Source organism: Equus caballus, chromosome 6 (assembly GCF_041296265.1).
Source record: "Equus caballus isolate H_3958 breed thoroughbred chromosome 6, TB-T2T, whole genome shotgun sequence".
NCBI lineage: Eukaryota > Metazoa > Chordata > Mammalia > Perissodactyla > Equidae > Equus > Equus caballus.
In genome coordinates, this window is record NC_091689.1 from 71,647,783 (window position 1) to 71,670,910 (window position 23,128).

Genomic DNA, 23,128 nt, shown 5'->3' on the forward strand with positions numbered 1-23,128 from the left:
AGTACAGAAAGAAAAAATAACAAGAAGAGAAGAGAGCATAGGGGAGATGTGTGACACTCTCAACACATAACATACGTATAATTGGAGTCCCAGGAGAAGAGCAAGGAAATGAGTTAGAAGCAATATTTGAAAAGATAATGACCAAGAAACTTTCAAAACTGATAAAAGACATAAGCTTGGAGATTTAAGAAACTCAATGAACCCTAAGCAAATAAAGTTGAGTTTTATGGTAAGCAATATTACTAAAGATACAGAGGAATATTTCATAATGATAACAGGATTGTGACAGACAGAATAATGCCAGTCCCAATATGTTCATGTCCTAACCCCTGGAACTTGTGAAAATGTTACCTTATATGGCAAAAGGGATTTTGCAGATGTGACTAAGTTAGGGATCGTGAGATGGAGCATCATCTGGTATCAGGTATCCCGCATTAGGATCAGGGAGGCCTAATCTAATCTCAAGAGTCCTCATAAGAGAAAATGTAACGTGAAGATGAAAACAGAGATTAAAGATGCTACTCTGCTGGCTTTGAAGATGGAGGAAGGGCCATGAGCCAAGGAATACAAGGACTATAGCAATAGAAGCTAGAAAACACAAGGAAAGGGACCCTCTCCTAAAGCCTTGGGAGCACCTTAGTTTCAGCCCAGTGAAACCTATTTTGGACTTCTGACCTCCAGAAGAGTAAGGTAATAAATCTGAGTTGTTTTAAGCCACTAAGTTTGTGGGAACTTGTTACAGCAGCAGTAGAAAACTAATACAAGGATCAATAAAAAGAGAAAATATAAAAATCCTGAATATCTCTTCCCAAAAATACAGCTTCAAACATAAAAAGAAAAAATTGATAGAACAAAAGGAAAAATCAATACATTTATTATCATAGTTGAAGAATGTTAACTCACATCTCTTCATAACTAATAAAACAAGCAGATTTTTAAATATCGGTAGAGATATGGAAGATTTAAGCAATACTATTAACTATCTTGACCATACAACCACCGTAGAATACACATTCTTTAAGTGCACATGTAACATTTACCAAAATAGACCATAGGCTGGGCCATAAAGTAAGTCTCTACAAATTTTAGAGAACTGAAATCATACTAAGTATATTCTCTAGCCACAGTGGAATTAAACTAGAAATAAACACCACAAATAACTGTAAAACTCCTATACACTGGAAAATGAAGCAAATCACAGAGCTCACCTCTCACCCTCCTCCCCTCCAAAATTCTCATACCTTGGGAGAGGGAGAAAAAGAGAGAATGCTTCTCCCTGCTCGGAAAAGTCAGTGCCCTCATTCAGACTCATCTTTGTCTGACCACTGCTCCTCTTCTCTGTAAAGCCTTTCCTTTTGCCTTTCCACCAATTCCTGCCTCCCTTTAAGGCCAAGCTTAAACCTGGCCTTTCCCATGAAGCAGTCCCTCATGATCTCAACTTCTCCTCAACTTTTAGACCACATATTGTCCACACTTCTTTTAGCTCTCAATCACGTCTTACCTTGAAGTATTATCTAAATATCTCACATGTGTAAATACTAATTCTTGAAGAATGTCAGCTATTTAATTATATAATCTACACCTTATAGACTTGCTACTCATGGACCAGCAACATGACCCTCAACTGGGGAGCTTCTTAGAAACACGGAATCTCAGGCCCCAGCCCAGACCTATTAAACTAAAATCTGCATTTTAACATGATCCTCAAGTGACTGGAATGCATATTGAAGTTTAAAATGCTATGCCTTATAGTGCTTCTTTTTAATCCATCACAATAAATTATACATAGAAGTAATTCAATAAATACTATTCAAATTGATCTAAAAATATAATATGCTAGCTGTTACATTTTTAATATCCAAAAAGCACACAACAAATTTACAGTCAGAAGAAAAAACATTTTCAGGGAGGAAAATAATTAATGACATGTTGGTAGACACATCTAAAATCTGCGCATGCTGCAACATGCCTATTAAAAAAAAAAAAGGTTTATGTTTCTCCTGCCTATTGTCTAGACATTCTGCAGAAGATATTTAAATGTTTGACTAGTCACTAAGAATAATGACCCATGATGAAAAAGAAAATCATGATGCAAAGGAAAAGAAAGCCTAGTTGACTATCAATTGGATGAAGAGAAATTGTTGAGGATTAATTGGAAATATATCTATTTTAACTAGTGCATCTGCCATAATTAGAGCAGTAACTCACACACCACTTTACAAATACCTACTTCCTCTAAACTGCCTCACTCCCACTTCAAGCCCACAAGTGTATGATGTTTGATTTTGCTTTAAAATGCTACCCTAAAACTACCTCTGGATTTTAATAAATGGTATATAGTTTACCAGAGTGTTGAAAAACCCTCATACATTTACAAAATGAAAAATATCTCATTTAAAACAACCAAACATTAATTCACCTTTCTGTCATTTTGGAGGACCTATATAATGATTCTGAAATTTGAATTTGAAAGCACTTGCACAGCATATTCTTTTGTTTGTTCTGAGACCATTTATATGGCAAACCTTTTAGGAATGGCTCCTTTATTTTTTCAGGCCAAACTTCAATCTTGACCTATCTAAACTTCTTTAAGAAAAATTAATATGGCACCTGAGAAGGGACTAAGAAGAATAAGTAAAATTTCATTATCTTGACACTGTAGTATCTAAAAATCTTTGTTTCTAGTTTAAACAGATAAATTAGTAGCTTCTATTGCATGCCCAGTTTCTTACTCCTATTTTGGAAACAATTGGTCAATTCTTCCCTCTTGTTCCTACCTATTCAACGCTATTCCACTTAAACAAAACATCAACATCTAATCCTTGAGTCCCTTGACCAGGCAGAAAGCTTGAACGCGCTTCCTCAGGAACAAGAAGAAACCGTGTTCAGATACCTACTGTCATGCCTCACTGCTTTGTGGTAAGAGAACAAAATCAGTTTGGACGGACAATAATTTGGAAGTTCTACAAGGAATCACTGATTCAAATTACTTCAAAACTGGTAGTGAAATAGGAACTACAATTATCATACATAGCATAGGATATAAAAATGTATTCGGGCCATCTCCTTTTTTTTTTTGCCATAATGATAAATAAAACCACTAAATGTGACATACAGAATTAAGCTATAACAAAATGCAAATATCTCATAAAATTATTTTCCCATAGGAAGATGTAACTGATCTCATCAGTTCTGACAGATGAGATCAACGAAAGGCCATAAAACAAAAATAATAAACCTATTTGTTGAAGCTAATAAAAGTGTTGCATTAACACCTACAAAATGGGCACGAGCCTACTATATGCTTTGAGTTCACACAGGATTCAGATGTACTCTAGTTTAAATAAGTCTCTACATGCCACTTAAAACATGGTATCTATAACAAATCGACTAAATTTCTAAGATTATAATTTTGTACCATCTTAAAACTTGGCATCACTTTGGGGTCATGGTTTGGATGGCTCAACTTGCTTCAGAATATAATCATGGACACTTGACAATATTTTCTTCTTTACATATTAGCAGAAACATTCTATATACTTAATACATTTCACTTGAAGATTTAGACATAATTATTCTTCACATTGCTAGGAAAGTTATATAAGACGATGTTTCACCCAGTTGTCCTTTTTACTCTCTCTTCCTCCACAGTTTATTCAATGACAGAAGTGCAGCTGTGCAGAAAGCAGACCAAAAACGATCACTATGAGACCATTAACTGCTATTACATCACTGTCTCTGGTACTTTATTGTCAAAAGATCTAGCTGATATTTGGTTGACAACTATGTACGACAAACATAGTCAGAAATCATTTTTTAAAAACAATTAAAATGCTTTAAACAGCTCTTAAAGAATTCTACACAGGCTTGGGAAACATGTGATCCAGCTAAACATGTGATCTAAAGACCAGATAGATCCATGGGGTCTTGACAATCAGAGAGTGTCAACAGCACCATATAATAGGAAGAAATCGGTACATGGAGGCAGGTGAGAATAGGCAGACCTCGTAGGAGGCAGACTGTCATCAGGAATGTGAGGTCAAGCAGCAGGCAGAAGTCTAAGCAGATATAGTCAGCACCACTGAGAGTATGTTGGCAGGTATCAGAGACTCAATAACAAAGATTTATCTTATAACCAAAATGTATAGAGTCAATCAACAAATATTTATTGAAGGTCTCTTCTGAATTAATCACTGTTCTAGATTCCAGCAATCCAGTTATGAATAAAACAAAGAAGACTGCTTACAATATACAAGGGTCTGTGCTAACCATTCTGTGAATACAAGTGTTGTTTTTGTTGTTGATGTTAGTTCAAGGGAAAGTTTAACGATGAACTAAGCAGTAAACAAAGACAGTAACTAAGACACATGGAGCAACAAGACAGAGTACAAATTACTGGAATAGTGGCAGGGCCAAAAGTTCAGTTCCTAGAATCAAGCTATTGAAGGACTAATAATAAAGGTTTAATTCATTCAGCAAAAAAAGTTTATGCCTGTACTAAGTATTAGAAATGAAAAAATTAAAAAAGACAGAACTGACCTGAGCCACTAGAGCTCAGGATGGCCCTGAGTTGAAGAACAGGATCTGTCCTAGAGTCTGGGGTAATGATAACCTGCAAGTGTTAAGTAGCCTAACTTCAAAGGGTAGAGATATACAGGGGCAAGAAGTCAAAGAGATCAGTAGGTAAAGATGTGTTCAAAGCAATGCTTTATGAAAGAATAACGTGAGAGCAATAAAATAGGGAGATTGCACGGGGACATAAGATACGGCAGAGGGCATAATAGAAACATTGTGTGATTGGAAGGGACTGGTTCTAGTCCCTACTCTTATCCTTATTATTCTCTGATACTTTCAGAGTCTGTGTTTCCTCCTCTTTAAAACAGGAATAACAAGCTGATTTGAAGGCTTACATAAGAAAACATGAAGATTCAGTCTCTAATCTGCAAGGAGCCACACAAATGTTAATTATTGCTATCATTAGTGAAGATACAATAGCAAAAGGTCAGTCATTAAACAGTCAAGACTAGAACTAAAATGAGGCAATGTGAATTACTAGGGGCGAGGCAATGGGAAAATTACAATACAGATGGTCCCCAACTTAATGATGGTCTAACTTACGATTGTTCCAGTTTATGGCGCTGCACAAGCGTTGTCCTGTAGAAATTGGACTTTGAATTTTGATCTTTTCCCGGGCTAGTGATACGTGGTGATACTCTCTCATGATGCTGGTCAGCAGCAGTGAGCCACAGCTCTCAGTCAGCCACATGATCACAAGAGTAAACACGTGATACACTTACATCCATTCTGTACCCATACAACCATCCTATTTTTCATTTTCAGTACAGTATGCAATAAATTACATGAGATATTCAACATGCATTTTATTCAACACACACTTTTATTATAAAGTAGGATTTGTGTTAGATGATTTTGCCCAACTGGAGGCTAACCTAAGTTTTCTAAGCATGTTTAAGGTTGGCTATGGTAAGTTATGATGTTCAGTAGGTTAAGTGTATTAAATACATTTTCAAATTACGGTATTTTCAACTTACTGATGGGTTTTTCGGGACGTAACCCCATTCATAAGTCGAGGAAGATTCGTATAAAAGACATTAATAAGAACGCAGCTACAGGATTTGGCAAAACTAGGGGTAGGTGAAAAAGAGAGAAATTTTTTTTCAAGTAATTTTATTGGGATTATAATGATTTATAAAAAATTTTTAAAACATAAGTATCAGAAGACATAGTGTTAAGAGGGAGAATGATGAAAAAATATTACAGTATTAAATTGCGGAAAAAATACTAAGCATGTTTATAACATCTAATGATACTAAAACTATGTGAAGATGGCATAAAATTCTCAAGTGGATACAATTTTGTTCAATCATCAGTACACGTTCCAATATCAACAATACTGGCAATTGCAGCTTTTCAGATTTCAGTAAATTTTGCTCTCTATATGTTATATTACAAAACAGACAAAGAATGAAAAATGTATCAGCTAGCTGTTTTTTAACTCGTAAGGGAAAAGTGCTATGAGGCTTCTTTGCAACACTTTGAAAATGTAGTAGACAAGGAAAAGGTATTGCTTCCTTCATCTTGTCACCTGTTGAGTTCTGGAAAGACTACAGCCAACAAAACAATCCTGAATGACTCCAGATTTGATGGTCAGATCATCTTGGAAGGAAGCTTTGGTCTTTGGAATGGTCATATCATACTGGTCCACATCATTAATTAACACACTATTGTAATTGTCCACGCATTAAATAATTTAAAACCTGAACTAGGGTGGTGGCAAAGGAAATGGAAAAAAATGGTGTAGAGAGAAGAAATAGTAACAACAACACATCTATACATGAATATGGAATGCAACGGCTCTACCACCTCAGCTACAACGGTGGGAATCCAGTTTGGTCCTTCTTCTGAACAAGGTCTAATTCTGCCATTTAAATGAGCAAAGGGTAGCTCTAGGCAACAAAGTATCCAAAAAACATTGGTTTTGTACAGTCTAATGTATATTTGGACAAAGATGATTAGCAACAGTTTTGAGACCCACCTAGTCAATAATTCAGTAGGAATGACCCACATATACGAAGTGGCATGTTGAGTGACGAAAAACATAGCACATACTGTTCATCAGTCTATTCCAACAACGCAAATGCTTCTCTTAACTTGGATATCTGATATATGAAAACAATATAGAGTTTCCTGGAGTATTCCATGAGTTCATTGCTGATCCTAATATCTTATTATGATACCTCATCTGAACTCATAAACATCAGGGTGTTTGGGAAATACTGGAAAACTACAGAAGCAACAGAAATTACGAACAGAAGGCATTTAATTCAGAGTGTTCCTCAATGAGTAGTGAACACAATACAGTAGTAACAGTGAGAATTAGCCATTAATCAGTAAGAGGAAAGGGTGATTTTGCAACAAGAGCAAGTTGCTAAATGTCTGTAAGGATAAAGATGTTATATGTTTATGTTTTATTAATAAAGCCCTAAAAGTACCTACACATCACTAAGAATTTAGCAATAATATGGCACAATTAGTGGAGCCCCCAGGATATGTTCAACTGGCTTAATTACCCTTAATATTTGTTAAGCAACTATAGGAACTATAGTCAGAATCTCCATTTATTACTTTATTTGCTATTTGCTCAACTAAAGTTTCTCAAACTGTGGTTATTTTCCCCTTTCTTTAGAGAAAAAGGTAGATTATCTACTTTGTATGTGAAATTGGTGCAATGACTGGATTCACATGAGTAAATAGAGTAGTAATTGTTAAATAAATGAATTGATGAAAAAATAAATGAATGGAAAGGAATGGCATGGCATGGAATCGTATGGAATGGCACAGCATGCCATGGCACAGAACAGAATGGAACAGTACAGTTCTGGCTCTATTCTGATTATCCACTTCCATGGATAATCTGTCAACAAGTTCCTAGAGTGGTGTAATACTAATAGTAGGAATGCCTTGGAAACCGATTCACCAATTTTAGAGTCAGAAGGACTATTGGAGGAGATCCTTTAGTCTACTTCTCTCATTTTAAAGATGAGGCCCAGAGAAAATACGTGATTTTTTCTAATCTGTGAGTTTTAATCTAGATTAGAGTCTAATCTAAACTCTAGATTAGAGTTTCTCTAGTCTAATGAGTTCTAATGTGACTCATCTAGTTACTAGGGGAAGCAGGGCTGAGTCCCAGGTCTTCTAACTTTCATTCCCATAGTTTAAACAGTTCTGTTTTTCCCACTCCCTTGGGAGTTGATTGGAGTTCCTCTATGAAGGAGCCATATGAACTAGCAATATTTACTAAGAAATCACTCTATTAATTCATATAATAAAATACTAGCAGTTATAACAAGATAAGAAAATGGAACTTTTCTTGTTGTCTCATAATCTTAACAAGTCTCAAGAAAAGTTTCTAGTGCTGGCCAGGTGCATGGTGGTTGAGCCCCTGTGCTCTGCTTCGGCGGCTTGGGGTTTTCGCAGGTTCAGACCTAGTACTGCTCGCCAAGCCAAACTGTGGCAGCAGCCCACATAAAATAGAGGAAGACTGGCACAGATGTTAGCTCAGGGACAATCTTCCTCAAGCAAAAAGAGGAGGCTTGGCAACAGATGTTAGCTCAGGGATCTTCCTCACAAAAAAAGAAAAAGAGAGAGAAAAGAAAAAGGAAAAGTTTCTATACACATCTTCACAGCATTTACCAAGAGGTGGCCAAACTGGCCCTTCAACTGTCAGTCCTTGTCACTCATCTTCAGGCTACAGAAGATAAGACTAAGGACTCATGGTGGGGATACTTTGAAGATATGAATTATATGAATTAGGTATAGAGAACACTGTTTTCTCTTTTCTTCTCCAAAGTATAGGGAAGTAAAACGTCTCTCCTATAGCAAGCCAAGTAGGGAGGTGGTCCAAGATTTTCTTTACTTATAGAAATTGCAGAGCTATAAGAGGTTGCATTTCACTTCTGCAGAATGCAGTGTGTGCCATCTCAAAATGTCTATTTCATAATGGACAGGCCCATCACAGAGTGTCCACCCAGAGGAGAGGGGGCGAAAGAGTCTCTGGGAAGATTGATGTGTGTCCTCTGGAGTGCAGGTATACAGACAAACATCTGGAAAAGCCTGAAGATAGGAAGTCAAACAAAACAAGTTAGAGGGCAGTAACTGAACAAGGAAGCTGCACTTCTGCTGTTTGACAAGTCACAGATACATGATATTTCTCATTGCACAGGTGGACAAAAATACGAGTGGCCAGACAATAAGCCATTTCGTAGGAATTCTACCAAGGAAACTTGACTCCCACCGGAGCAAACAGACATTTGCTGTTCCAGGCTATAGGTATATGAGGAGAAGAAGGAGGGAAAGGGAGCTAGGGCATTCCTACGAAATCAGGCAGAGAGTGCAACTCGCATTACAGCTGTAGCAAGGAGGCTGCCCTCAGGAGCCTCTACAAAGAATCTGAGGGCATAATGGCCAGCCAGTGAAAGCCAAGAGAGAACTACAAGGAGCACGAAGTAAAGATGTAGAAAGAACACTAAGCAAAAAGAAATTTTGCTCTTCTTCCTTAAATGTCTCTCCACTCCCTCTTTGGACAACCACGAAGAGGCAGAGTGAGCGTGGAAGGAGAAAAGGAACAGCAAACTGGGACAGAGTAAGGGGAGCAAGGGGAGTCCCCCACTCCCACTGTAGCTCATTGAGTCTGTGGTCAGGACTGAGCTGGATGGAAAGAGAACAGTGAATTGGATGTGTTTGGTTTAGATTGGGCAGCTCTTTAATTCCTGAAAATGAGACCTTTCTTACAGCTGAAAATAACCTGAAAGTAATGGGACCTATTCAAGAGGTTGCTGAGAAAAATCTGACAAATTTTGTTTGAAGCATAAAGCAAAGTTTCTTAGTTGTAAGCTACCAAATTCAGCCCACTCAAAGAACTAGTTATGCAGTCTTTAGGAATTAGATTTGAGAGGACCACTTAATGACCAAGGGAAAAGTTCATCACATAAAAAATGTAAAGCGAAAAAAAACATGATGGAAAACTGTATATGCAATAGGAGTCAATGTTTGTTATATTACATAAATAATGTGAGATTATATTAAAATATAATTAGGGGCCGGCCCCGTGGCCAAGTGGTTAAGTTCTCCCCCTCCTCTTCGGTGGCCCAGGGTTTCACCGGTTGGAATCCTGGGTGCCTACAGGGCACCGCTCATGAAGCCATGCTGAGGCAGCAGCCCACATGACACAACTGGAAGGACCCACAACTAAAAATACACAAGTATGTACTGGGGGGCTTTGGGGAGTAAAAGGAAAAATAAAAAAATAAAAAATAAATAAAATAAAATAAAATATAATTAATAGGCAGAAATAAAATACTTTTATTTATCTGGGTGGTGAAATTCTTACAAATTTTCTAAAATGAACAGATGATACTTACATAATCTGAAAAAAATATACTGCTAAAAATTTCCACAAGTAACCTTGTGAAAAAAATACAAAAATTCTCACTATTATAATCAGAATCAACTTCTTTCATTTCCTTTTTAGTGTCATTAGTGATATTCCAAATCTTGCAGCCAAAAGAAGTTGCCTTAATAATATCAGATGATGAGAACTACAACAATGCTTGAATTTCAAGGCCAGAAAGATAAACTGGCCAATATAATGTACACCCAAGACTGTCAAAGGAGCTCTCTGCAAGACAGTAACGTTGCAGGCCACTGCTAACAGAATATAGATAACCAATTACTCTTCTACCTCCTCTCAGTGGTGTCACCAGCTACCTCAAAATTTTCATCACCCACTTTCTTTCAGTTAGCAAAACATCACCAGCCCCCAGCAAAACCAGTCATCTAAGATCCTCAAGTCGCTCTTTGGTCTAAAATACAGAACAAGCTCATCAAACTCCTCTTCACCAAAGTAACCATCAGAAGCCCACACTTCCCAGATCATTCTTCACTATAAAAATATTCATTCAATACTATTCCCCATAGCCTTTAATTTGGCCCCATCATCTATCTCTCACTTTCTTCCTAAACACTTCCACCATGTGTTAGAGACCATAGTCCATCAACAGCAGTATAGGTGGGTGGGTAAGCCTGGACCACTGCTAGCTGGAGCCAAGTTTGCCAGAATTCAAACCCAGCCCTGTCACTTACAGCAGTGTGACCCCAGGCAAATTGCTTAACTTGTCTATTTCCTCATTCATAAAGTGGGATTAATAATAGTAACTATATTATAAGATTAGTGTCAGGATCATATGAGTTAATAAGTGTTAAACATTTATGTTTAGCATTTGCTTCTGCCACATGAGAGCGTGATAGTTCATTTATTTTGATTAGAAAACTCACCTCTACCTTCAACCTAAAACCTCACCTGCCCATCCCCTGAGGACATGGCTTTTACTGGAATGCCTCAGGTAAGGCTATTTTTTCTTCCGCATCACATATAAGTCACTGGCTGGAGGTGAGTTTTCTTCTTGCTCCCTAGGGCAGTTTTTAACCTGTCTCTCCTCATTCCTCTTCCAAAGATCCCATCTTCTTTGAAGCCCATGTCAAACCTTACCACCCCTCAACATCCTCCATTGTTGTCCTTGTCCCACTGGCTCATCCACTGATCTCACTTACAGTCCACAGTATCCCCTTCACTGTCTATAAGCATTCAGAAGAGAACTACTTCATTTCCATACTCCCAGATCCAAACTATATGCATCTATACCCACAAATTCTGTTTTTTCTCTTATTAAAATAGAAGTGTCCCTGCTTCTATCTAAGGCCACTCTCTCCACTTTCCCTTTCCAATCTCACCCCAAGTCTCCTTCTCAAGGATTTTGCTCCTATAAATATCTCCTCTCTTTGTTACACCATCAATTTCTCCTTCTTCTGGATCATTCCTATCAAGCATAAGCACTGCTCATTATCATCCATGAAAACACTCCTCCCTTAATCTCACGCTTCTTGGTCTCATTTCCCTGCTCCCCTTCACAGCAAAATCTTCTAACAGCATTATTGATTTCATTGTCTGCTTCCTCATCTCACATTCTCTCCTTTATCCACTTCAATCAAGCATTCCACTGAAATAGCGCCTATCTGAATCACCAATATCCTATCTCTTACCAAAGCCAATGGTCAACTTTTGCTCATATCTTACTTGACTTCCCAGCAACATTTGAAACAGTTGACCAGCTTCTAGAACAGCACTCTAGCCTCACTAACTACTCTTCTCCAGTGTCAGCGTCTGGGTTTTTTCTCTTACTGGCCTCTAAATTTTAGAGTGTCCCAGGGCTTTTTCCTCACAAGTCTTCACTAAATTTTTTCCTCTTCATGGGTAACCTCATGCAGCCTCATGCTTCAGCCATGTAAATGTTGTTGCCTCTCAAAAGTTTATCTTCAGTAGGCTATTATCTTTTGCCACACACAAAAATAAACTCAAAATGGATTAAAGACTTGAAGGTAAAACATGAAACCATAAAACTCCTAGAAGAAAAATACACAGGATACTCTGTGACATCAGTCTTAGCGGATCTTTTCAAATACCATGTCTACTTTGTCAAGGGAAACAAAAGAAAAAATAAACAAATGAGACTTCATCAGAGTAAAAGCTTCTGCAAGGCAAAGGAAACCATGAACAAAACAAAAAGACAACCCACTAACTGGGAGAAAATATTTGCAAACCATATCTCCAACAAGGAGTTAATCTCCAAAATATATAAAGAACTCACACAACTCAACAACAAAAAAACAAACAACTCGATCAAAAAAATGGGCAGAGGATATGAAAAGACATTTTTCCAGAGAAGATATATGGATGGCCAACAGGCATATGAAAAGATGTTCAACATGACTAATCATCAGGGAAATGCAAATCAAAATTACAATGAGGGGCCAGCCCGGTGATGCAGCAGTTAAGTTCGCACATTCTCCTCAGCAGCCCGTGGTTCGTCGGTTCAGATCCCAGGAGAGGACATGGCACCACTTGGCAAAAAGCCATGCTGTGGTAGGCGTCCACAGCAGGTAGGTATAAAGTAGAGGAAGATGGGCATGGATGTTAGCTCATGGCCAGTCTTCCTCAACAAAAAGAGAAGGATTGGCAGTAGTTAGCTCAGGGCTAATCTTCCTCAAAAAAAGGAAAAAGAATTTTAAAAAATTATAATGAGACATCCCCCTGCACATGTGACAATGGTTATAATCACCAAGACAAAAAACAACAAATGTTGGAGAGGATGTGGAGAAGGGGCACCCTCATCCACTCCTGGTGGGACAGCAAACCGGCATGGCCACTGTATGGAAATTTCTCAAAAAATTAAAAATTGAAATACCATATGACCTAGCTATTCCACTACAGGGAATTTATGCAAAGAACCTGAAATCAACAATTTGAAGAGATTTATGCATATGTATGTCCATGGCAGCATTATTCACAATAGCCAAGACACGGAAGCAACCCAAGTGCCCATTGACTGATAAATAGATAAAGAAGATGTGGTCTACATCTACACTACTACTCAGCCATAAAAAAAAAGACAAAATTGTCCCACTTGCAACAACATGGATGGAAATTGAGGGTATTATGTTAAGTGAGATAAGCCAGACAAAGACAAACACCATATGATTTCATTCATATGTGGAAGATAAACAAATACATGGACAAAGAGAACAGGTTAGTGGTCACCAGAGGGGAAAAGGGTTGGGGGTGGACATAAGGGGTAAAGGGGAACATACATATGGTGACCAACAAATAATAATGTACGACTGAGGGGGCCAGCCCTGGGGCCAAGTGGTTAGGTTCAGTGGCCAGGGTTTGCCAATTCGGATCCTGGGTACAGACCTACACACCACCCATCAAGCCATGCTGTGGTGGCATGCCACACAGAAGAACTAGAATGACCTACAACTAGGATATACAACTATGTACTGGGGCTTTGGGGAGAAAAAAAAAAAGAGGAAGATTGGCAACAGATGTTAGCTCAGGGCCAATCTTCCTCACCAAAAACAAACAAATAAACAAACAAAACCTTTAAAAATATACAACTGAAATTTCACAATGTTATAAACTATTATGATATCAATAAAAAAAAATTTACCTTCAGCCCAGATATCTTCCCTATGATCCAAACTCATATGTTCAACAGTTGATTTGACATCTTTATTAGGATCTCCAATAAGTAGAGCAATCCACAGCACAGCCAAAGCAGAACTACTGATCCCCCTTTCCAAAAAATCAATTTCTCCTCAAAGCCTCAAACTTGAGAATCTACTTGATTCTTCTCTTTTCATCATACCCTTTATCAGCAAGTCCTAATAGCCCTATCTCGAAAATATACTCCAAATCTACTGTTCACCATCTGTACTGCTCCTGTATAGTCCAAGCTGCCACCATCTCTCCCCTGGAACCCAGTAACAGCTTTCTCACTGGTCTCTCACCTCCATTTCTGACTCTTATAACACAGTCCGTCTTCCACATAGCAACCAGTTATCTTTCTAAAATGTACATGAGATCATGTCATATCTCTATTTAAAGCTCTCTAAAGCCTTCACACTAAAATTAAAGTCCAAATTGTCCATTCTAGACTACAAGGTTCTAAATAATCTGCCTTCTGCCTAGCTCTCTCTTATTATCTCCACTCTCTTTTTTATCTGCTATATCTGGCTATGCGGCTCTTCTTACCATTCCACTAACATGCCAGCTTACTTTTCGGGACTTTTGCACTTGTTTTACCTTAGAATGCTCTTCTCTCAGATCTTCTCATGGCTCACATCTCAATACTGAGGTATGAACTCAAATGTCTCCTCCCAGCCAAGGCCAATTACTCTCAAGTATATTGTGTCATCTTCTCCAGAGTATTTACCAATATCTGAAATTATTTTTTTAATATTTATTGTTTCTATCCTCACTCAATATTAGCTCCTTGAAAGTGGAGACTGCTGTCTTGCTCACATCTATATCCTCCGCACTCAGAACACACTTCCCGCAGTATCAGTGGCAGCCAAATATTTTTTGACAGACTAACTAAAGTCTCCAGAAGAATAATCAGTAGCGTACAGTTTTTCTCCTCTGATATTGAGAACCAGATCTGCCACGCCTACCGATGTATTAAGTATCTCACAGAGAAGGACAAAGAAGAAATAAAAGTCTATCCATGCTCTTAAGTAATTCAAAATCCAATGAAGGGGCCGGCCTCATGGCCAAGTGGTTAAGTTCTCGCACTCTGCTGCGGTGGCCCAGGGTTTCGCCGGTTCGAATCCTGGGCGAGGACATGGCACTGCTCATCAGGCCATGCTGAGGTGGTGTCTGACATGGCACAACTAGAAGGACCCACAACTAAAACATACAACTATGTACTGAGGGGCTTTGGGGAGAAGAAGGAAAAATAAAATCTAAAAGACGGAAAAAATCATAGTAATAAAAAAAAATCCAATGAAGGGGAAGAAAAAAACCAACATACACCCAAGACACTAAAGATAATTATTTACAAGGCAACTTATTGTACACCATAAATTATATTTACATTTGTGAATATGGTAGAATTAGTCAGGAAAGGCACCCTTAGGAGAGAATAATTATATGGTATACATTATCAATATCTTTTTTACCAATGAGGAAACTGAGGCTCAGCCAGCTTAAACAATTCACCCAGGGTTAAAAACTAGGAAAGGAGTCAGGTTCAAACAAGTCTCTTGATATCAAAGCCCATATTCCGGGGCCAGCCCAGTGGTGCAGCGGTTAAGTGCACACGATCCGCTTGGGCAGCCCAGAGTTCGCAGGTTCGGATCCCGGGTGCAGACATGGCACCACTTGGCAAGCCATGCTGTGGTAGGTGTCCCACATATAAAGTAGAGGAAGATGGGCACGGATGTTAGCTCAGGGCCAGTCTTCCTCAGCAAAAAGAGGAAGATTGGCAGCAGATGTTAGCTCAGGGCTAATCTTCCTCAAAAAAAAAAAAAAAGCCCATGTCCTTCTGCTAGGAAATCATTTCTGCCACTTCCTTATAACAAGAGCCTGGCTACTATGAAAGGCACATCTAACAGAAGTAAGGCTGGATAATAACAAATGGAGCTGTCAAGGACTTCTAGATTAAATTATTAAATGTTCAAAGTGCCGTGGGTCTTAAAAGACAAAACAGATCATCAGACTCCTGAGAAAAAACACAGCCTGTTTCCCACAGGACACTGGGATTGATGAAGTAGATACACAAGAAAAAGATATGCAGTCAACAATGGGATTTTAAATTTTATTCTAACTATTCTTAGAAATGGAATATGTTAGGGAACTTTCCATAGAAGCTTCCTGCCTCACTCAGATCTAAGCTGACCCCTCTGAGTGAGTTAGTAACTAACTAACTGTGTGGAAAAGGATATGCGGATATGTGTGAATGTGCACACATGTATGCATATGCGTGTACTCATATCCTTCTGCATGTGGATGAGTTGTCAATAAATCTTTGCAATTAATATCTGATGAAAATAGGATGCAATTTACAGAGATAGGTTTTTTTTATGGAATGAACATGAAAATTAGGAAAGATTAGAGAGTATAAGTATAGAGGAAAAGAAAAGAAAGCAAAAAAACTAATAGGGCTATGTTAAAGACTAGAAGATTGGAAAGATTAGAGGTCATAGGACTTAAATTATTAAGAAGAGTTTACATTACTGTTTTAGAAAATAAGGAGTCATTTTTCTGTGTTAGAAAAGTGAGCTAATAACAATGGCTACAGAAGTAGACTACTCCAATCACTTGCACAGATTGTGTTCATACTTCGTTTCTGGCACGTTTCTTGGGAGAGGCATCAGGTCTTGTATGGACACGCAGGACTCTCCCAAGTGGACTGAGTTTCTCAAGAGCCAAATCCATGTCTGATTCATCTTGCAGTTCTCAGTGCCTAGCAAAGCGTTTTGAGTGCATTTAATTTTAGGGGCTCAGTAACTATTAAATTGAATTGAATTAAATTGAAATATATTCAACTGATATAAGCCAAGCTGAATTGGAATGGTCAGGGTTGGGATCTATTTATTATCGTTACAAATTCATTTTTATTCCTCCATTGTACATATCAAAATACACTTATTTAAGTAAGACCTGCTGTGCTTACAAGAAGTTTGGAGCAATAGCTTTCTTTTTGCACTTTTATTAGGTATACTTTACAAAAAGGCTGTAACGTACTCAGCAAAAGTACAATCCACTTTACACATAGAGGGACATGAGTCATAGAGAGGTGTCACGTTATTTTTCCACAGCGTTACTTTTACACCACTGACGCCTCAAAGTGAGTCAATGGAACAGAAGAGATCAGAACTCAAAGTCCAAATGCATTGCTTTGGTCACCAAAGTTCATTTTAAAAGATTCAATCATAAAAGGAAAATTATGTAATGTGCAAATAAACATATTTGTCCAAAAAAAAAGGTACAAAGATAACTGCTTTTGGGAACAGAAGTTCCTGTTATTGCATCTTTTTTTCAGGTAAACAGAGAGCATGTTTCTCACCAGAATGTACAGAAAACAACTCAAATGTATAAGCATCTGCTTTGCATACTCCAAAACAGGGTAGGAAATCTAACTGATGATTTTGAAGGAAATTCATCTTCGGTTACATTACCCTATTTCTACTACCGTGTTCTTTATTTTAACAGCTGATATCTGGAGGACTCTATTTCTTGTCAAAGACAGCAAGCAGGGCTGTCTTAGTCATCTTCAAGTCCACTTAACCTTCTACCACATATTTTCTAAGTTCATCTCTCATCAGAGTGTTTCATTTCACGGTAAACCAATTTGTGAAGGACATAAGAAGTATTTATTTTATCAGTTCAATCAAGTTTGTTTTCTAAACAGGTTTGTTTTAAAGAGTGAAGTTTGTTTTCAGGATGATTTGCTTCAGACTTCATGTGTTATCAATCAGAAACTTGTTTTTCAATGCAAACAAAACTAGTCATCTCGTCAAAGGTTTCAGCAGCTAACAGCGTATAAACGAGGAAGACGTAATTATTGAGTAAGGTCCTAAGAAAAAAAGAGCCACAAATGGATTTTTTCTCTTATTTAATCATGGTAATTAAAACATGAATGACTTGAATGACTTGTCTCATAATATGAACTGCAAAAGGGAGGACAAAATTAATCAAGTGTCTTTTTTAAGTTAGCAAAGGAACTCTGTCATCTCAATTAAATCTTTCAATTACCTCACGCATGGAAATAGTGAGGAGTTCTCTTAGAGCTTATATATAAAATATGTGTGTGTGTGTTTATATGTGTGTTTTTGATCACTTTTGGGGTCTTAGTAAAAATTCTGTTGGTATAAGTAGAAGTACGGTCAGGTTAATAATATACCAAGCAATACATTTAAGAGGTTTAAGGATTAACATGTCAGTCAGCTCACCTCGCCAGGTAAGCAGCTGGAAATCAATCAGTATTCTCATGTCCTTAAAGATAAACAGGAAAGGAATGTAATTCCATTAGTATACATACCAACAGAGGACAAAGATTAAGAGACCATTTTATTCAACCTGGTTAAGAAAGTATAATTATCTCAATCTTGACTTCACAACTCAATGTATTCATAAAGACAAACCAAGACATCCATTCTAGCACATAAATACAATACTGATAACTTCAGTTGGTAATATCAAGGTTGTCTATTATCTAATATAAATGCACTATTAACTTTTCTTTCAGCTATTGAGATATAATTGACAAATAAAATGGTAAAATACTTAAAGTGTACATTGTGATGATTTGATATACATATACACTATGAAAGGGTTCCCCCCATCAAGTTAATTAACACATATTTGTCTTTTTTTGGTGAGAACATTTAAGTTCTACTCTCTCAGCAAATTTCAACTACAAAATACAGTGTAGTCAACTATAGGCACTATGTTATACATTAGACTCTCAGACCTTATTCACCTTATAACTGAAAGTTTGGACCCTTTTACCAAGCTTTCCCTATTTCTCCTACCTCCATCATGCCTTTTCTTCATCATCAGAGACAGACATAATAAATTGTAAATAAAGGGGCCCCAAGTGAAGACTTAGAAGAATCCCTGTTAAAGAAATAAATTTTTGCAAGTTAATGAGTACAACTAATCTTTATGGAGGCCTACTATATGCCAAGCATTATTCTGGTTGCTTTACAAATATGCCAATTAATTCTCATGACAGTCCTATGAGATTAGTACTGTTATTATCTCCACTTCATAGACAGAGAAATCAGGATGAAGGTGGAGTTCTATAAACACGAGCTCACCAAAGAAATTACCTCTACCTGGAGATGATTAAAAAAGAAATTGTGGGAGCCGCCCCGTGGCTGAGCGGTTAAGTTCGTGCGCTCTGGTTCCGCGGCCCGGGGTTTTGTCAGTTCGGATCCTGGGCAAGGACACAGCACAGCTCATCAGGCCATGCTGAGGCGGCGTCCCACAGAGCACAACCAGAGGGACCACAACTAGAATATACAACTGTGTACTGGAGGGCTTTGGGAAGAAGAAGAAGAAAAAAAAAAAACAGAAGATTGGCAACAGATGTTAGCTCAGGTGCCAATCTTAAAAAAAAAAAAGAAATTGTGGTTAGTCACAAGTCTTACCTAGAAGAGGAAAAATAGAGATTTATAGAGATAAAGATAGATGGAGAGAGAGAGAAAAAAAGAGTTGGTAGGAAGAGGAGGAAGGATAGAAAACTAAGAAGGAAAAAAGAATCTAACATCTCCCAAACACTTCTAAATAAAAGGTATTTACAACATTCATTAAAATTTTAACAACCCTATAAGATAGGCATTAACTCCATTTTACAGATGAGAAAACTAGGGTTCATAAGGGTTAAGTGGCTGTCCTAAAATTTTGAACTCAAATCTCTGTGACTCTAACATCTATGCTCTTTGCAAGAAGCCATGGTGCAAAGGAAAATAAAATTAAGGCAGGGATAGGATGAAGGCAAAAAACAAAATTAATAAGGAATGCAGAGCTAGAAAAAGAGAGATCAACCAGCTTTTAGCAGTTTCTTGATGGATACTGGGATAAGATAGGGCATGTTGCCATAGACCCATGATGCTTTTAATATAGAATGCAGGGCTGCCAGGAGCCAGAATGGGTAGTTGATTTCAAGAATCTGTCCTTGATTCCTTCACACATTCCTCTTCTTCCCTATCCCTTCTCGTTATCAGTGAAGCTGCTGTGAGAAAAAGCAATGGTCGACTCACCTAGATGTGCCAGTCCCAAATCCAGCAATTGCAGAGTGTATACCAATGGCCTGGCGCAGCTCAACACACAGTCTATCAGCTCTTTATCAAAATCGAGATGCCAAGCCATCACTGTGCACATACCATATGGCCACAAGCAGAAGCCAACAGAACAATTTTCATATTAATGCAAAGGTAGGTACACTTCAAAAGTGACCAAAATTTTCCATTTCAAAATGACAAGAGAGTTGTAGACGAAGACTCAAAACTTCAAATTTTCTTGACAAATCCAATATATTATTTTTGACTAAAATGTCACAGGGACAAAGTTGAAAATCTTTGCCATCAACTGATATTAAGAAACAAATATAATTTATTTTGCTTATTAACATTAATATATTTTATACCATTTAGCCAGATTCATCAACTCCTTAGTAGATTTTACATTTTGCAGTATATGTGTATGTGTTTGTGTGTTTCGTGTCAATCCCGCACCAAAATTACAGCTTTGTGATCTCAGGTAAAATCTGTCTCAAAACGTACTGGGGCCTCCAGGCGGGCATGGGTTAAGGGCGAAAGCTAAACAACTAGCCTGGCTAGAGGCCTGGATGACGTGGAAGTGAAGTGAGGTCCAGAAGTGACACAGGCTTGCTCAGTGCCAGCACATGTACACAAGTGCATTCAACCTGGAGGGAACTTCCAGTTCTGAGTGGCCCACATGAGTTGAAGGAGACTCTAGTTGGAAAAAAAAAAAAGACGACAAGTTTTCCCCTCCACAGAAAGGGGGCTTTCCATAATTTCACTTCATCAAGTGGATATGGATTCAAGATATGGGGAAAGGGATATAAATCAGGAAACCAAGACAGAAGCTAAATCTGGACAAGTAAAATAGGAGGTTACAGGGAAAGCTATGACCCTAAAAGCATAGGCACATAAGTTTGGAGCAGCAAAATAAATTTCAGACTAATGTGCTGGTAGGGCAAACAACACAGCTCTGATTTACTTGTAGCATTACTTAGGCCTGACCCAGAAACTCAGAGTCACTAAGTGGAGAAAAATAAGGACAATAAAATGACAACAGCAACTACTCCTTACAAAACACTTAACAAGTGCCAGTACTATGATAAAGGTTTTAGATGCATTATTTTATTTTTTCTCACAACAAACACATGAGGTAGGTATTATTTTCTCCTATTGAGCCCCTGTAAACTTTGAATATTTACTGAGCTCCTATAGACACTGAATGTAAAAACGTTCTCATTTATAATGATCTAATAAAGAGGATGAAAATTCCAGAACATTGTTGGAGAGATTTTTCACCAGTGTTAACCAATTTGTACTGTTTCACCCCCTCTAATACTGCTGCTTCTGAACAGCTGTATTTCTTGTAATTATTACATTAAAAAGTAGCAAAGCTAACAAGTCCATCCAGGGAGCAAACTCATAATCTTGGCCTTATTGACACCACACTAAAAACAACTGGACTTGCAGATCACAAATACCCACAGCATTCAACAACATAATATCTTGATGCCTGTTTTTAAGTAGAATGAGGCAGAATCCTAACATAGAAACATATAAAATGAGACCATAAAACTGATGTCAAAAAGTGCTCAAATTTAGGGGCCGGCTCCATGGCCTAGTGGTTGGGTTCACGTGCTCCACTTCAGCGGCCCAGGGTTTCACCGGGTTCGGATTCTGGTCGAGGACATGGCACCGCTCATCAGGCCATGCTGAGGCAGCGTCCCACATAGCACAACTAGAAGGACCTACAACTAAAACATACAACCATGCACCAGGGGGCTTTGGGGAGAAGGAGGAAAAAAAAAAAAACGATTGGCAACAGATGTTAGCGCAGGTGCCAATCTTAAAAAAAGTGCTCAAATTTAAAAGTGTGAAATCATCCAAAGTCTTTGAGTTATTCTACGTTGAGAGCTGCAGTCACAGAACACGTGCATAAGATAAATAAATTATGATGAGCTATAGCAAGTTAATACAAAATTAAGAACCAGAAGACAACTAAAGAAACCCTATACTCAAAGACAAGGACTGAATCTGCTACAAAGGTAACAGACGGTCCAATTTACGTAACAAAACAGATAAGAAAACAATCAAAAACAGGTGGAATTTGTTGCCAATCTAAGGGCCAGCTGACAAACTAAAATTCAAAAGCATTATATTGTAATGCCTAAATTAAGACTTGAAAATGTCACTTTTGGATTAAGAAACCTTGAATGACAAGCCAAATAACCAGGAATAAAATCTGTAATCTCATGTTTAATCAGCAGCTGACACCTTCTATTCTAGGGCAGAACAGATGCAGACTAGGTAACGAACAGCTATTCAAACAAATACACACAGCAAAATAAACACCTTAGAAATGCCCTGATTTCCAAGGAACATGACATGGTTACGGACCTGTGTTTGGTTTACCATCAGTGGCTTAGACTAATGCGTTAAACAAATGTCTGTATTATCCTAATACATTATGTCTTGCTATAGATATAGCTGAAAAGTTAAAATTATACATCGATATATCTTTTTCTGAAAAGCATCCTAAGTACCATAACATTTAATCATACTTTTTGGGTGAGCTGCACTACCCTCCCCCTTCAATTCCAGGAAATAGTCATTTATAGAGTGTGCTCATCAGTGGAAATGAAAACACCACCAAGAATCATTACACACAGCACAAGTCTAGAAAAAAAATGAAATTAAGGTCCTCGTTAAACAGTGAAGGCTTGTCAATTAAATTACAGTTTGATATATGGAATTTAATATATATTGAATTGAATTATTGAAATAAAGCACATGATGTATAATATTTAGCATATTACTCAAAATGCCCTTCTTTTATATAAAGATACGGAAAAATTCTTATGCTATACTCTAAAGTCATAATAAATATCAGGCTACAAAAGTGTATCCACATTACAACACTTTAAAACAAATGTAGGTACAGATAAGAAAACAAACTAAGAAGAAATACAGGGGGCCGGCCCTGTGGCCAAGTGGTTCTCGCACTCCACTTCAGAGGCCCAGGGTTTCGCTAGTTCAAATCCTGGCCGTGGACATGGCACAGCTCATCAAGCCATGCTGAGGCGGCATCCCACATGCCACAACTAGAAGGACCTACAACTAAAAATACACAACTTTGTACCGGGGGGCTTTGAGAGAAAAAGGAAAAACAAAAATCTTAAAAAAAAGAAGAAATACACCAAAACGCTAACAGAAATTATCTCAAGAGTAGTGAACTATGATGGATTGCTTTTCTCATCTGTTCCCGGATACTTTTTCTAATGTGATTGCATTATTTAAATAATAGAAAAAAATCAGATAAAAATAACTTATGAAGTCAAAAGCTGATTTTGAGATACTTAGACTAGGCTTGTAAGATCTATTTCCCGCTTCTAAGTATCAGTGTTCTTTTCAAGTGCTTTCAGCTAAGTCTTCACATAGCTCT

The 23,128-nt window shown here is 37.7% G+C and overlaps 1 protein-coding gene across 19 annotated transcripts in view; it reads right to left on the minus strand.

The window, feature by feature from the left end:
* Positions 1–23,128, minus strand: part of KIF21A (kinesin family member 21A) — a 147,598-nt gene that overhangs the window by 114,887 nt on the left and 9,583 nt on the right. Inside the window, exons 1-2 of one of the 19 annotated variants that reach the window (XM_070270112.1) lie at positions 18,454–18,541; positions 17,872–17,914 (exon numbers count right to left, since the gene is read on the minus strand). The exons of 16 other annotated variants lie outside the window; for them this stretch is intronic. The gene's annotated coding sequence lies outside the window, so the exon portion shown is untranslated. Of the gene's footprint in view, positions 1–5,118; positions 6,061–17,871; positions 17,915–18,453; positions 18,542–23,128 lie in introns of those variants that run through there. 2 more of the 19 variants (XM_070270110.1, XM_070270113.1) reach the window with 2 other exon arrangements.